General features: G+C 44.0%; 1 protein-coding gene across 2 annotated transcripts in view; it reads left to right on the plus strand.

Annotated features, from left to right (window-relative positions):
- Positions 1 to 225: 225 nt before the first annotated feature.
- Positions 226 to 14,182, plus strand: part of tmem121ab (transmembrane protein 121Ab) — a 37,011-nt gene continuing 23,054 nt past the window's right edge. For both annotated transcript variants that reach the window (XR_011102739.1, XM_068708201.1), the window contains exon 1: positions 226 to 586. The gene's annotated coding sequence lies outside the window, so the exon portion shown is untranslated. The remainder of the gene's footprint in view (positions 587 to 14,182) is intronic.

Below are 14,182 nucleotides of genomic sequence, written 5' to 3' on the forward strand. Positions count from 1 at the left end.
TTCCAAATGATTTCTGTTTAACTATTGGCAGTCATTTGCTCGTGTCTATTATAGCTTACAGGATACTGGAGGCTATCGGTTTCCCTCTTGTCACTCCAATATATTTGAATTGAATAGTGATTGATAGAGCGAGGAGAATATGGGAGAGGGGGAGAGAGGGGGGGGGGGAGAGAGAGAGAGAGAGAGAGAGCGAGAGAGAGAGAGAGAGAGATGGTTGAGGCTATCCGGACGAAGGAGCAACTAGCGAAGAAGCCTCAGCAGCAACACTTGCCAAAGCGGCTCAGCCAGCGAGCTGCCCTTTTTTAAGATCCACCGTTCACATTTGAAGTCCTAATTTTGAGCCACGGTCGCTCTATATCTCGCGCTGTGTGTGTTTGTGTCGGACACGCGCCTGGGTATGGGATTTTCTTTAACGTAACTTCACGGCGGAAGCAGCAGTTTTTTTGTGTTTTTTTTGGACCGGCATTTTCGACGCCTCTTCGCAGCGGATTTACAAAGCGTCTCCGGAGCCAGCAATGAAAACCAGCACCCTGGACGGAGACTAAGCGTTTCAGCACCAGGGACAGCGACTAACCGTCCACCGGAGGTAAGCCAGCTGAGTTTAACAGCAGCTTTTTTAGCCCCCCTCGTCTTCGTGTTAGTCGGAAACAGCAGGCTACAAGGGAGAAGAAAAAAAAACACTCTTCCACAATTTGTTGAACGTGCTGCGACTTGTCTCGACGCTGCTTTAGAGCGAGACAGGATAGATCTACAAGGCAGACCTTACAAATAGGATTAAGTGTCGGGTGAATTAAACAAATAAATAAACCAATTCAGCCTTTCTTAGCCTGTAAGTTTAAAGGAAACGTGTCATCAATGCTGACACTTTCTAACGGTCTAGTTTGTGACTCTTCCCGCCGCTCTTCTCCGTGTTTAACCACTACATGTTGGCGTTTTGCCACCTACTAATGCACGTAGTTTGACGTGGCAAAGGAGCTAAAGTAATCGCTTGACATTATGATTAATGCTATTACCATCATCATGAGTTATAGCCTATAAAGCCAGCTTCCGTTCACTCTCGTCAGTTTTATTTAAAGCAGCTGTTTATTTCTGAGGAGTCAGCGCGTGCCCAGGCAGCAGCGGCTCGTGCCTCCAGTCTGCGCGGAAAAGGCAGCCCATCCATGTCCTGAGGCCCACACGCGCGCACAGGCACACGCGTGCACACACACACACACACACACACACACACGCACACGATCACACCACCCCCAGCGCAGGAAGCCGCTCGGAGTCACTAAGAAAATATAGCACCCTCACGACCCCCGCGTGCTTCCTCACCACACCAGTATTTCAGACTGAATGTCTGATAATGAGCTCGAGACAGACGCTCCTCCCCTTTAACCTACACATTTATATTGCATCACATTTTTTTTTTGCTATTAATCCAGCTTGATTCCTTGTGAGTGGGTATAGCCTGCGGGTTACGTCTTTTTTGCTCAATGGCACTTCAGAAACATGGCTGCTGCATGGTTAAACGCTTTATGACATGCGTTTAACCAAGTCCAAAAGATGATCTTGTAGGTTTATCATTATAATGTATGGAAGCATGGGTCTTACAAATAGGTATTTTACAAGATATTTGATTGACCATCTTGGAAACCATCAGTCATAACGAGAGCTCAGGTGATAAATCAATGAATCATTCCTTAGAAAATGAATAGGCAACTATTTTGCAAATTGAATCATTGTTTCAAGCACAAATGCTGTAGCTCCATGTTATGCACTTTGAATATTTGCTGCCTTTCTTTGTATCACGTGATAGTTGCTGGACTAAAAATTGTAATTTTTCACTATTTCTGATATTTTAAACACAGATCAAGAAAATAATCAGCATATTAGTCGATAATGAAAATAATGATAAGGCACAGTCATAGCCCTGTGTTGGCAAAATACTGTCATGTTCAAGAATTGATCTCTTCTACACCCTTTTAATCCGAGCTGCGCGTGAGCTGTTGCTGGGATTAAACATGTGACCTTTTGGTTACCGGACTGATGTGACCTCGCGGCGTCCGTTTCCATGCTCGCTCCATGCATCCCTTGAACTGTCAGCTGCAGCTCTTTTGCACGAAGAAAAAAAATCACTCTCAGAATGTAAAGGCAGGAAAAAAAAAAACGCCAGAGTCAGGCCTCCTTTGAATAAGAGGTGACCCCCATGCTTTTTGCCTGCGGCGCATTAACAGGCTCTGATAGCCCTTAACACACACTCACACACTCACACACACTCACACACACACACACGCTGACTGTGTAAACCCACAGAGATGTAAGCCTCGGCTTTTAAAGCCTTGATTTTAATGATGTTCATTAGGATTTTTGATTACACTGAATGTGTGATAACTCTCAGCACGGCGTTAACTGTGTCTGATATGTCGGCTCAGGCTGTGAGTGACAAGAATTTAGGCGGGAGGAAGCGAGACGTGTGAATCAGCGGAGATGTTGCCACGGGGCTTTGACTCCAGTGTCGCCAGAAGAAAGAAAGCACTTTTTTTTAATATGCCAGTTTTGCCTCTGAGTTATTAAGCTCTGGACGCTATAGAAATTGCTGCTCTATATCATGGGGATGATGAACCAAATGCAAATTAATCTTCCATGCTCAATTTATTATCCAATAAACAGACCGCGGATTTGAATTTGAAAAGTGACCCTACAGAGGGCAGCAGGCCACTCAATTGCCTGTTGCCTCTCTCTCTTTGTTACAAATGAAACTCTCAGGGTAAGACACTGCATTCATGGCATTTAGCTAGAGTCACTTCTCATGCCATAAAAAAAAAAAAAAAAAAAAAAAAAGCAAGGCCACTTTAAGAGCCATTTGCCACACAGAGGGTTGTCTCTTAACTTGTGCACTGTCAAACTGTGCCTCATTGAAAAAGCATGGCACAGCATACAACCTCAGGGTCAGCGGCTACAAGCCCTCATTGGCCTCCAGGACACAGTGGGTCGGGCTCTGCTGTAGATTTTCTTACACTACACACATTGCAGACTTGCTTTTCACGAGGGTGCACTTTACATGTTCATGGCACAGTGTTTCATGTTCTGCCATTTATGGGTCTCTTAAAATTCAGGCCCCATGCTAGAAACGCAATTAAATTCAATATTGCTATAAATACATGATGGGCTGGTCTGAAAGCCAGTGAGCTGGGCCGAGGCAGCGAACGCCTACTCTACTCACTCTCCTCACTCCTCAACACCCCCCCCCCCTTCCCAATCATCCCAGGCCTCTAAAAAACCCTTCCCCCTCATCCCACCGCATGGCGAATTGTGGTCAATTCGAATGATCAACCAAAGACAATCTGGGAGGCAACGGCTGTCATAGAAAATATTGGGCCGCAATGAGCCGCATCAATAAAAAAAAACAAAAAAACCTGTGTGTCCGGAATAGTCAATGTGATTTTTCACTCCCCTGTGTGTTTCTACAGCTCCCTTTGGCACAGATAGAAATGAGAGAAGCGAGAGTGCTCTGTCTCTGCTGTGCTAGGCTCTACTCTGGGCAAGGTTGTGCCATGCTACGCTAAGCTGTATGCTCCTGTGCCGTGCTCTATGTCATTAGCTGAAACACAGCTGCTCTTGTACCTGATGCAGCGAGCACTCAGCTCATCTCCTCGGGTTCTCAGTCACTGGTTTTCCACTTCAGAATCCCTGCGCTTCGGAGGGCTATAATCTCGCCGACATAATGGCGTCCACTCCAATCAATGGCCGAATGGCACGGCAAATCAATAGCTGCCATACTGTACAATGACGTGGCCTGGGAGTGGCAGAAGGGGGGAAAGCAGCCTGCAGCAATCATATGTTTAACTCTGGAAACTCTTTGAAAATATAGTCCTTGATTATGGATCAAAAATACCAACCTTGTTAACGAGCCATGTATTATGGATTGCTGCATGATCTATGCTAATGTAAGCACAGCAGTTGGGAAAAAAAAAAAACTGGCATCACTTTGCTTGCCTCTCTCTCTAATCACTACACATTCAAAATGCACACACAGACACAGTGTGTATGCATCCAGAAGCTCCAGAGGAAAGCCAGACTTGAGATATACAATTTTACATACTTAACGGTATAAACTCAGAACGTGATAGTGATTGGTCAAAGAACGGTTTCACTCTTTCTAGGTGAGAACAGCATGTATACATTTTTAAATAGTTCTTTAAATACTCCTCCATGACTTCTTCTGCACGAAGCAGAGGTTTTTAAAAAGCAGACAAGAAAATAGTGTTCAAAAATCGAACCCATTCAATAAACAGTTTGTAAGCTTCCCTTGAGGAAGCCAGAAAACAGATTGTATTTGTAAGCGATAATCAAGCTTTTATCCAAGTCGGCCTCTAAGAAAAAACATTTTCTATGTCACAAGGCAGCGGTGAAAGCATTTCTGCCGGTTTACCTGAGCCATAACACTCACATCTAAAAAAAAAAGAAGCTAAAAACGGTCCTTAAATTATCGAGCTGTTTGAAATGTCTGCAGCATCCTAAAATAATAGTATGCACAGCAAAAGCATAATGGCTTTGGTAAGAATACAAATTTAGAAAGGTACCTAGGCAAGGGTCACAGCTCGAGCTCAGTCACTGCTGCTATTCCTACAGAGAAGCAAATTACTCTGAGTGGAAGATAAGACGCTTATCTTTCTGTCAGTACCACACTTTAACACAGTGCGAACCAATGTATGATTAGATCCGCTTAAAAAAAAAAAATCACTACCACCTTAAATGGCAGTTTCTCTGTTAGAGGGCAATTTGCTCAGCAACTCGAAAAGCAGAGTCACAATAGAGTCACTGGACGTTTAGAATTTAGAAAAAGCGTTGTGAGGGGAAAAAAACTAATTTGTCCGTGTGGATTTTGACCAATCGCTGCTCGTTTTGAGTTAGACGAGTAGATGTTACAGTATTATAACATTTCTAGAGCTAGTTCTTTCCTTACCGCTGTTTTGGCTGTGGGCATTCTCTTGCTACTCGGCTTCTGTGGAGGATTGTTGGAGACGTCTTGTCCTCGATACATGCAGAAATGTTTGGCATATCGCTACCACGCGTCATCATCTGCTGGTGCTGTTCCTCTCACACACACACACACACACACACAGACACACCTATCCCCACGTACACCTCCATAGTTCCATTCACTCATATACCCACGCACCTACTTCCACACATTGAAAAAGGGTGTTTTAAACAGAGCGTGGCTGTGCGGGTGTATAGCGGTGAAATATTGGAACCAGTGCAGCCCTCCAGGCATGCAGTTATCAGGGATACAGAACTGATGGGAAATCAATCAGCTCAAGTGGAGTGGCCTGGCCTGTGGTGGAGTGAGGAGTCTTGTCTTTTCCAGATGCATGCCTCGATGTCTGCAGCTCGCTGTTCTAAACCACTGAACCAAACAAATATGCATTTACTGTGCGCATGTATGTATGTATTTATGTATGTATGTAGGCATGCATGAATGTGTGCACTCTATCTATTCCCACTTTTTACAATATCTACGCATGGCAACGATATAGCTCACATGACTATACCCCACCACAACAAGCCCACACTTGCAGGGCACATGGCTTCCTACATTAGCTGTAACTGTTGGCACAAATGTGCAGCGTTGAGTTGGAAGATTGTCTGTGACGTTCCTCACCTGAAAAAAAAAAAAAAAGCATGCATTTTAAGTTTGCTCAAATATTTTCCTGAGAAGCAACTCCCCGAGGTCACGCTAAGAATGCCTCTCCTCTCTTGTGATACAGAGGCAATCTTTTTCTAACTTGAACCAGTTATTGTTTTGTAGGGCTATAGGCAGGGTTTTGCAAATACTGGAGTGCAAAATCTACCAAGACATGACCTCAGTGTCCTCATTGGGGGGCTACTGCCCAGTATTAGCTGCGTAATCTTAACCAAATCTTAACTTTAGAAGCTGAAGATCATAAAACATTCAAAATAATTGCTTTTATAAAAAGGTCATATGGGAAGCGTGTCTATCTATATATCTATCTATTTTTGTGTTTGCTCAGCTCAGTGTGAAGTGGGCAATGCAGCGTGAAGGCAAACAGAAATCAGATGTGTTACATCTCTATGTTGATCTCATATCTTATTCATGCATTTTATTGTTGCTCTGCCGCTGTGTATATGTGCTACGAGGTTCAGCGGTAGCGGCTTTGACCAGCACCAAAATCACATTAAAGATTGAACAGGGCGAGGTTATGTACTGTAGCTGGAGGCTCCAGAGGATTTAAGTGTCCATAAACATTAGATTGCCATATTATCCCGCAGAGACGGTTTCCTTTATAATGATTTTAAGTAGGAATGTAAACCAATTTTCATGCGGAGCTCTCAATGGCTTCATGTCGGCGAGAGGCAGGGACAGGAAGTGTGTTGGCTCCACTTACATTTTGACATTTTACGGAAGCTCTTTACAGGACACAGCTTTCAACAAGCGTAACCGTACCGGCTTAAACGCCTGCTGTCAGCATGACAAGCATCCACACTAATGTAACCGCATGTGCGAACTCATATATGCGCATACATGCTCCCATGCATGAGGAGGGTGTCACAATATACCGGCCTTGTTACTGGTCGCTTCAAATACTATGGCAGAGGAAATAAATCATATGTTTTGCTCCTGTTTGCATGTGTTCACTTCTCATTTCCATCCTCTGGGCTCGTTAGTGCAAGTGTGTTCACCTGTGCCAGATGGTAAGTGTGTGTCTCGTCTCTGTACGAGTGCATTTCTTCGCGTGTGTGTGTGTGTGTGTGTGTGTGTGTGTGTGTGTGTGTGTGTGTGTCAAGGGTTTAACAGTGGGTGTTTGCAAGTGAGTGAGAAGCAACGTACCAGTGACAACGAGGTGTCAACCAGTCTCAGACTCTGAGAGCCCTGAATCACTTTTCGCATCAAATCTATTCTAATTTGACATTATTATGGTGAGGAAAGTAAACTGAGCATTTCAGAGTGGAACGTTTTTAATGATATTATCCACTTATTTGGCTCTGGAGTTCTGTTGGTCCACTTTTCCACTCCAAAAGAAAAAAAAAAAAAAAAACAGAATAAGTGAGCGGAGAAACCTTGACGAATGCAGATGCCTCCATACGCGACTCAAGGGGTCACTGAATGAGTGAAAGGATAAGAAAACAAGCTTTGTCTTCAGCTCTGTGACAATGCATTCCTCAACACTCAATCCTTCAATTCATCTGAACATTTTAAAAGCACTACAACTGGAGATACAATAAAGCGAAACCTGAGAGCAGGCGTTTAAAGGCAGCCAACTCGAGCCTGCCGCTACACTCACATGGCTTTCTCCTCTCACTGGATGACATGTATCCAAAGCACCCTGTCGACCACTGTGTTGTACTTAAGCTGACAGCGCTCTGCTCACTCTTTGCTGCCATGCCTGCCGCCACACAGGCTCTCACCTGAAAGCTATGCTATCACTCGCTGCTATTGTTGCTGTTGCTGGCACTACTTCTGTTCATCTTACGTTTCAAAAGCCCCATCGAGAAGAGCGAGCAACCACCTGTCGGGTCTGAGGCTACCATCACCTTGGGGGGGGGGGGGGGGGGGGGGGGGTAGTCTACTGTGCTCGGCTTAGCAGGGAGCTACAAGTTTAGAGCATAAGTTGCACATATTCTACATTAATTGATTATCTACTCCACATGACTTGACAGACTGAAAGGTGTTGCATTGGACAGCGATGATAAGCTATAGACTTTTGCAGTCGTTAGATGTCAACTCAATTGAATAATTACGGGAGATTTTGGAATGACCGGTTAAACGGTACTTTCTTTTACTGTCATTAAAAAAATAAGTGAGGGGATATATTTTTGAAGAATGGTGTTCATCCCTCCATAAAGCTCCAATGACTTGTGGAAATTATGACAAAAGGCGTTAAAGATGTACTGGAGGGTCACGGTCGACCAATAGTTTAGTTAGATCCTTGATGTGGGTTTTTCCTGTGATTTTTTTTTTTTTTCACCCATCTGTTGGTTCAAACCTTTTGGGAATCACAGGTCACAATTCCGGGGGAAAATGGCATCACAAAAGATGGGAGACATCATAATTCACAGTAGGACTCCACATTTTATTTTTTCCTGGCGTTCTGTTGCATGTAAGTGACGGCTAGGTTCAGATCAGGGTCCTGGAGTGACAAGAGGGCCTGGCCCTCCGGGGGGCCCCGAAGCAAGGCGAGCCAGACACGGCTAAATGCCAAGTGTAGGGTCTGCGTATGTTTGGAGTATTTGTATATTGTGTGAGTGTGTAGATGTCCCTTATCTCTGCAGACGTGTGTGAGAGTGTGTGTGTGTGTGTGTGTGTGTGCAATGATGTGTCACTGCACGCATGTCTACATCTTTATGCTACATCTTTATGCTGCCTTATTAACTGACTACGGTCCAGAAAGTTGGATAACGGTCTACATATGTGCACATATGGGGCAAATTTCACCCAGCTGGAGGACATCACATTATGATTATAGTGGCCACAACACATAGTGCTGGCAGTATCCTGCTGCACTGCTTATCTATTTACTAATGGACAGAAACAATCAGAGCGAAGGTTGTATAAAGCACTGTCCGAGCTTAACGCACGCAGTAGATAATAAGGGAGCATCATTAAGAGAGACATGCTTAGAGCGTCCTCTAAGCATGCTTATTAGAGCAAGTTGAAACTGTTCCTGTAAAAAAAAAAAAAAACACTGTTTGAACAACCTTTGTCCGAGCCGACTGTGCGATGCAGGTGTGGTTGTGTGTAATTACAGTATGCGTGTTTGCTTCTAATTAAATCAGGCCCACAGAGTCAGCAACTAAGCTAGTCCATAAGCTCCTTGTGCAGTTTTCCAAAAACAGAGGTTCTCATGATTTAATTACCACATAAAAACATACAGACACATGCGCGCACACACACACACACACACACACACACACACAGAGAGAGAACAGTGATCCAACAGACCATGTCTCAGACTCTCTCTCGTACAGCTCCCCATACTCCCCTCTCGTTTGTAACTTGCGGACCTTTTGCCAGCCCTCCACAAATTCACTGGTTCTGTGAGGGACAGGAGGGTGGCCACCATGGCAGGGAATTAACCCTGCGATATGGGGCCATCTGACCCCCCCCCTCTGCCCCCTGAGGACAAAATTGCTTGTGTGTAGCGACTGCAGTTGACTATTGTGCGTGTCAGCAACGATACAGATCAAACACTGATGAGGGGAAAAGTCAGACTTCCTCAGCCGAACTGAGGGCCAGGACCGGTGGACTGATTAGGCTACTGGTAGTTTTTTTTTTTGCTAGGGGGGGTTGTTTCATATGACTGTGGCTCTAAAAGACAGAAGCAGCTGCTGCTGCTGTGTCACTGCCCCTGGGATGGGGGGGGGGGGGGATACAGGACTGCTCCTCGCTCTTTTATTACTCCTTTCCTCTATCTCTCCTCTCCTCACCTCTCTGTCTACCCTGCCTCTCTCCCTTCATTCCTTCTTTCTCAGCAGCACTTAAACAGCAGCACCAACAGGCAGAAGATAATGCAGACACACACACACACACACACACACACACACACACACACACACACACACACACACACACACACACACACACACACACACACACACACACACACCCGGGAGTGATGTGCTCTCACGTGTACTGCTTCGTTTTCTGTGTGTGGGCTCAAATACAAAAGGCTAGTCCTTCTTATCTTTTCCTGTTTTCTTTGCGCCTGTGTGTGTGTGTGTGTGTGTGTGTGTGTGTGTGTGTGTGTGTGTGTGTGTGTGTGTTGATACACACCAGCATGCATACGCCCGTGCACGCTGAGAAGGAACGTACAAGAGAATTCTCAGCGCTCGTGTCTTTCTCTTGTTTTCAGCGATGAGCAGTTTTTTTTTTTTTTCCTCCCACTGGCCTGTCTCTCAACTCAGCACGGCACTAATAGGCATTCTGCGAGCCACTCTGCTCCGCAATTAGCCGAAAAACCATGGGAAAAACATTGATAAACAAAGATAAAACAATTCACGCCTTACCCACCGCAAAGCCCTCAATCGAAGTCAAACGCTATTATCATCCCGACGATGCATTTCGGCAGGTGGACGCCCGCTCTGCCAAACAGACACTACTATGCCCTTGAAACGCATCAAACAAAAAGCAGATGCAAGTGGCTGTTTGTTCAAACACTTATTAAAAGCCTATATAGGCCATTTATGTGGGTGTTGTCACTGGAACCGGAGCTAAAGTGGTGGTGGGTGCTTCATCCTCGTCCACACAGTGCTCTGGCAGTGTGGGCCGGGGGCTGCTGCCCATAGTTTCATGTCAGAGCCAAAGACGGGGGACTGTAGCCACCGCAGAGGCTGAACAGCTCCGCCATCCAGCAAAACGCGCTCGTCTATCCCCGAGCTGGCAGCAGAGCAAAAGAGATGGTTCGAGGAATTAAAAAATAAACAAACAAAAAACAAAACAAGGAATTGTTCTCCCTTTCTTTTTCTCGCTGGCTTTTGTTTCTCTCCCTCATCTCCCATTCCCTGGATTTCTCTCATTTCAAGCTATTTCTTTCTTGGAAATGTTTACACTTAATGAAACCCGAGCAGCCTACTCCCCGTAGCCCGATGCCTTTGAACGTTACTCCTAGCCTCAACAGATCAATATCAACCACGTCCCCTAGCCGTCTGTTCGAAACTGCATAAACTTTGAAGTGATGAATGACTTTTTTTTTTTTTTATCTAAACCTCAAAAACTCTCTGGAGTTTTCTGACGAAACCGGCAGCATCTGGGTCCTTCCAGTTGGTTTTCCCTCTGAATGCTGTCAGGCCCAAAAATAAATCTCATATAGCTCTTAATCTCTCCCCAATAATTGAAGTGTAACAAAATTCAAATGCTCACATTCCCATCACGGCAGTCAGTGACAGTGATGCAAGTTGACGGAAATCCAAAAGTGCAGGCTGGGGATTGGACGAGGGGGCCGAGTTGCATCACAGCCCAAGACGGACAGCACATTGTATTGGTCAAACAAGTGCTGCGCTCTGGCACTCTGTTTACATCAGAGCCGGTCAGCAGGAGTAGAGGAGGTGAATCGGAGGTTGACTGGTGCCTTGCTTCACTGGACTCACTGAGTTTTACAAGGTCTCTGTCAAATAACTGTGACAAGCTACTAGCGACATGTCCGCCCTCTTGACAGCACTGGGGAACCTGTGAGTCTGTGTGCTGGAGCTCAATGGGTAGAGCATAACACTAACAATTCCTAGTAGGCCACCGGGGGAGTTCAGTTCACTGTATGTATTGGCACAGAGATAAAGTACAGTAGTGAAAGAGGTAATAAAGGGCAGGTAGAAGAGAAAATGCAAATAATAAGTATTATTGACAATAACAAACACCTTAAAATAGGCAAACTGTAAACTTCAGGGTATAACAAAAATGAAGAAAACATGAATCAAATATGATTTTACTTTACTTTACTGAGATTGTTGGTGCTTTGTGCATCAAGACTTATTGAAGAAAATGTAATTATGAAAAAAATCACTACGCACTTAGAGTTGAAACGATTAGTAAATGTCGCAGTTAGTCAGTCAACAGAATACAAATGATGAACTATTTGTTTATTAATCAAAGTCCTTTTTATGAGCAAAAATATCAACATTCAACCATCCCCTGGTTAAGGTGGAGATGCTCTGGATATGTTGATGTGTGTGAAGATGGATATTCATTTTCTACGGAGAGCAGGAGATGCGGCCGAGCGTTGCATGATGGCGAGTTGACTGACCGTTCGCCGGATCTGAATTTGGATAATCCCAATTATCCAAAGTTATCCAAACTTCTTGCAAATTAGCGCAATTAATCACAACCAACGGGGCTTGCTAACTCAGATCAAACTGTCAGTGTTGATTAAAGATGACTCGAGACCCAGCCACCATTTTGAAAACAGTCAAGCAAAAAAGAAGTTTAATAACTTAATGAGGCACACCACTTTGTTTTGGGTCTTCATTAAGGAAATGGGGTGGACAAAACATTATACAAACCTCTCAATATAAAGCAGTTCAGCACCACTTTATTATCTCTGTAAAGGACCTATTGTATATAAATGTATATATAACATTAATGGCACCAAGTGTATATTTTGCGTAAAAGTTTGTGCTTGAAGTTTAAACTGAATATAATGAATTCAATCAATTGAAATTCTGTTATGATGTCGGGAGCGAGTTTTCTCTTCCAGTGGCCTTGGAGTCTTCTGCGTCTGTATTAAAAAACTAGTTTGCACAGATAGCCACTCGATTCTTCATTCCAGAGCAGACTAACATGACTCATGGTTATTGTCCCGACAACAACGCTGCATTATGTTCCTCTCCCTCCTTACAGCCCTGTCTCCACAGCTGCGGTTTCTGCCTGATCAATGTGTGTTCTTAGCAACTCCATCTCTTTCTAATTAAGATATTTCACTGCGTTCTCCTCGAGCAGGGAAAAGGTCAAGCTGACAATTCTGCAATTTAGGTCTCGGAGTGTTCAAAAAGGTCTCGTTCGCGACGACCATCCGGCCGCTGTATTTCCATGCGGCAACCAACGTCAGCAAATGTTGACATAAGGGGGTTTTTTTTCGGGGAAGTGTGAGATGCTGACCTGTGTCTCGCTCAACCGGCTCCAACTCCATCTGCACTCCATCTGCACTCCACTCGCTGGCGTAATCACCTCGTGTTTCATCCGAGCTTTCCGATGGGACAAATGATCGCTATAAAACACAAGGAAACAAATTAACCACCGGTGTCAAGATTTTAATGCTTCCAATTAGTCAACACTTTAGGGAATGCGCATTATTAAGAAAGATAGCGTGTCACTTCCAATCGGTAAATTCCACTTAGTTTGCAGCAGTCAAAAAAACCAAAAAAAAACGCTTTCAACTGTTTTTTTTTCCTACAGCCCTAACTAGTGCGGCCTGTAACTAGTGTTGACTAAGTACACCGTATGTGATGTGAGAGCAGAGCATTCAGTCAGACTGACATCGTCACCCTAAACCCACACACTCATCTCCACACGCCACATCACCGAGGCTTATCCTGTTTCCATGCCAAAAAAAAGAATGGCAGCTAAATATCCAGACAAATCCATATTTTAGGCAAACATATTTTCTCTTTCTGCAAATTGGTTGTTTTCCTCTTAAGTGTTGCCCATTACAACTCACAGAAATCATGCCAACTGGAAAGCGAATATTTCACACTTCAACTTTTTATTACTTTTGGTTTCCTCTAACTTGCTATCAGAACTGAGGGTTGTGATTTAAATACACATCTGCCAGCTGCTCCTGATTTGCTCCCAGATTGCATCCTTTATTATTTGTTTGGCACGTCTCCCTTCTTCTGCGATGTTCTGGCTCCAGACAGAGACAGTAACCAATCGGTAGCTTTTCCAGAGATTGTGGAGCCAGCCAGAGCTGCTTCGGTTTATCTTTCATTGTATAAATACAATCATGTCTTGTTACCTTTAAAAACATTAAGTACTCAACTGCAAGTGTACTAACACTTTGCATTGTATGCAGATAAACCAAAGTATTGGACACATTCAGATTGTTCCCTTTTGATGACCCTATGAAAAGCTGAGGGATCAGCTGAGGGATCTTAATAGAAAACATGAATTGCATGCAAATCCACCAAACATTTGTCAACACTATTTTCCTCTGACACAAATGTTGCCCTCTTGTTGAAATTAAGATCCCTCCTCTGGGGAGCATGAATGGCTGTATCACAATTTGTTCCAATCCATCTTGCAACTGTTAAGATATTGTGATAAATTAAAATGTTGCCTCATTGAAGGAATTAAATGAAAATACAGTGGATCACCAAAGTCAGTAGGATTTATCATCTGGGGAACATGAACGTCTGTACAAAATGTACCCGAATCCATCAAATAATTGTTCAGCAGTAACCACATAACAATAAAACAGACAACCACGAGCCGTGAGCTGCTAGGAGGGATGTCAAGGTACCAGACATTTATATATCAATACCAATTCCACGAGGCTCGATAACTAATTCGATACCGTGGTAAAAAAAAACAATAATAAAAACACTTTGAGCTGGTGTTAAGAAGTTAAACAGGCCAGAATTCCTCTATTTTATATTGATGCGAAAACATCGTCGAACAACATTAGCAAACATTGCCAGCTGGACCTGCGTCAGCAGAACATAATGTAATACATTTGCTGCAGAATAT

Source organism: Cebidichthys violaceus, unplaced genomic scaffold (assembly GCF_023349555.1).
Source record: "Cebidichthys violaceus isolate CVI_PGR_0920_01 unplaced genomic scaffold, fCebVio1.0.p SCAF_14, whole genome shotgun sequence".
NCBI classification, from domain to species: Eukaryota; Metazoa; Chordata; class Actinopteri; order Perciformes; family Stichaeidae; genus Cebidichthys; species Cebidichthys violaceus.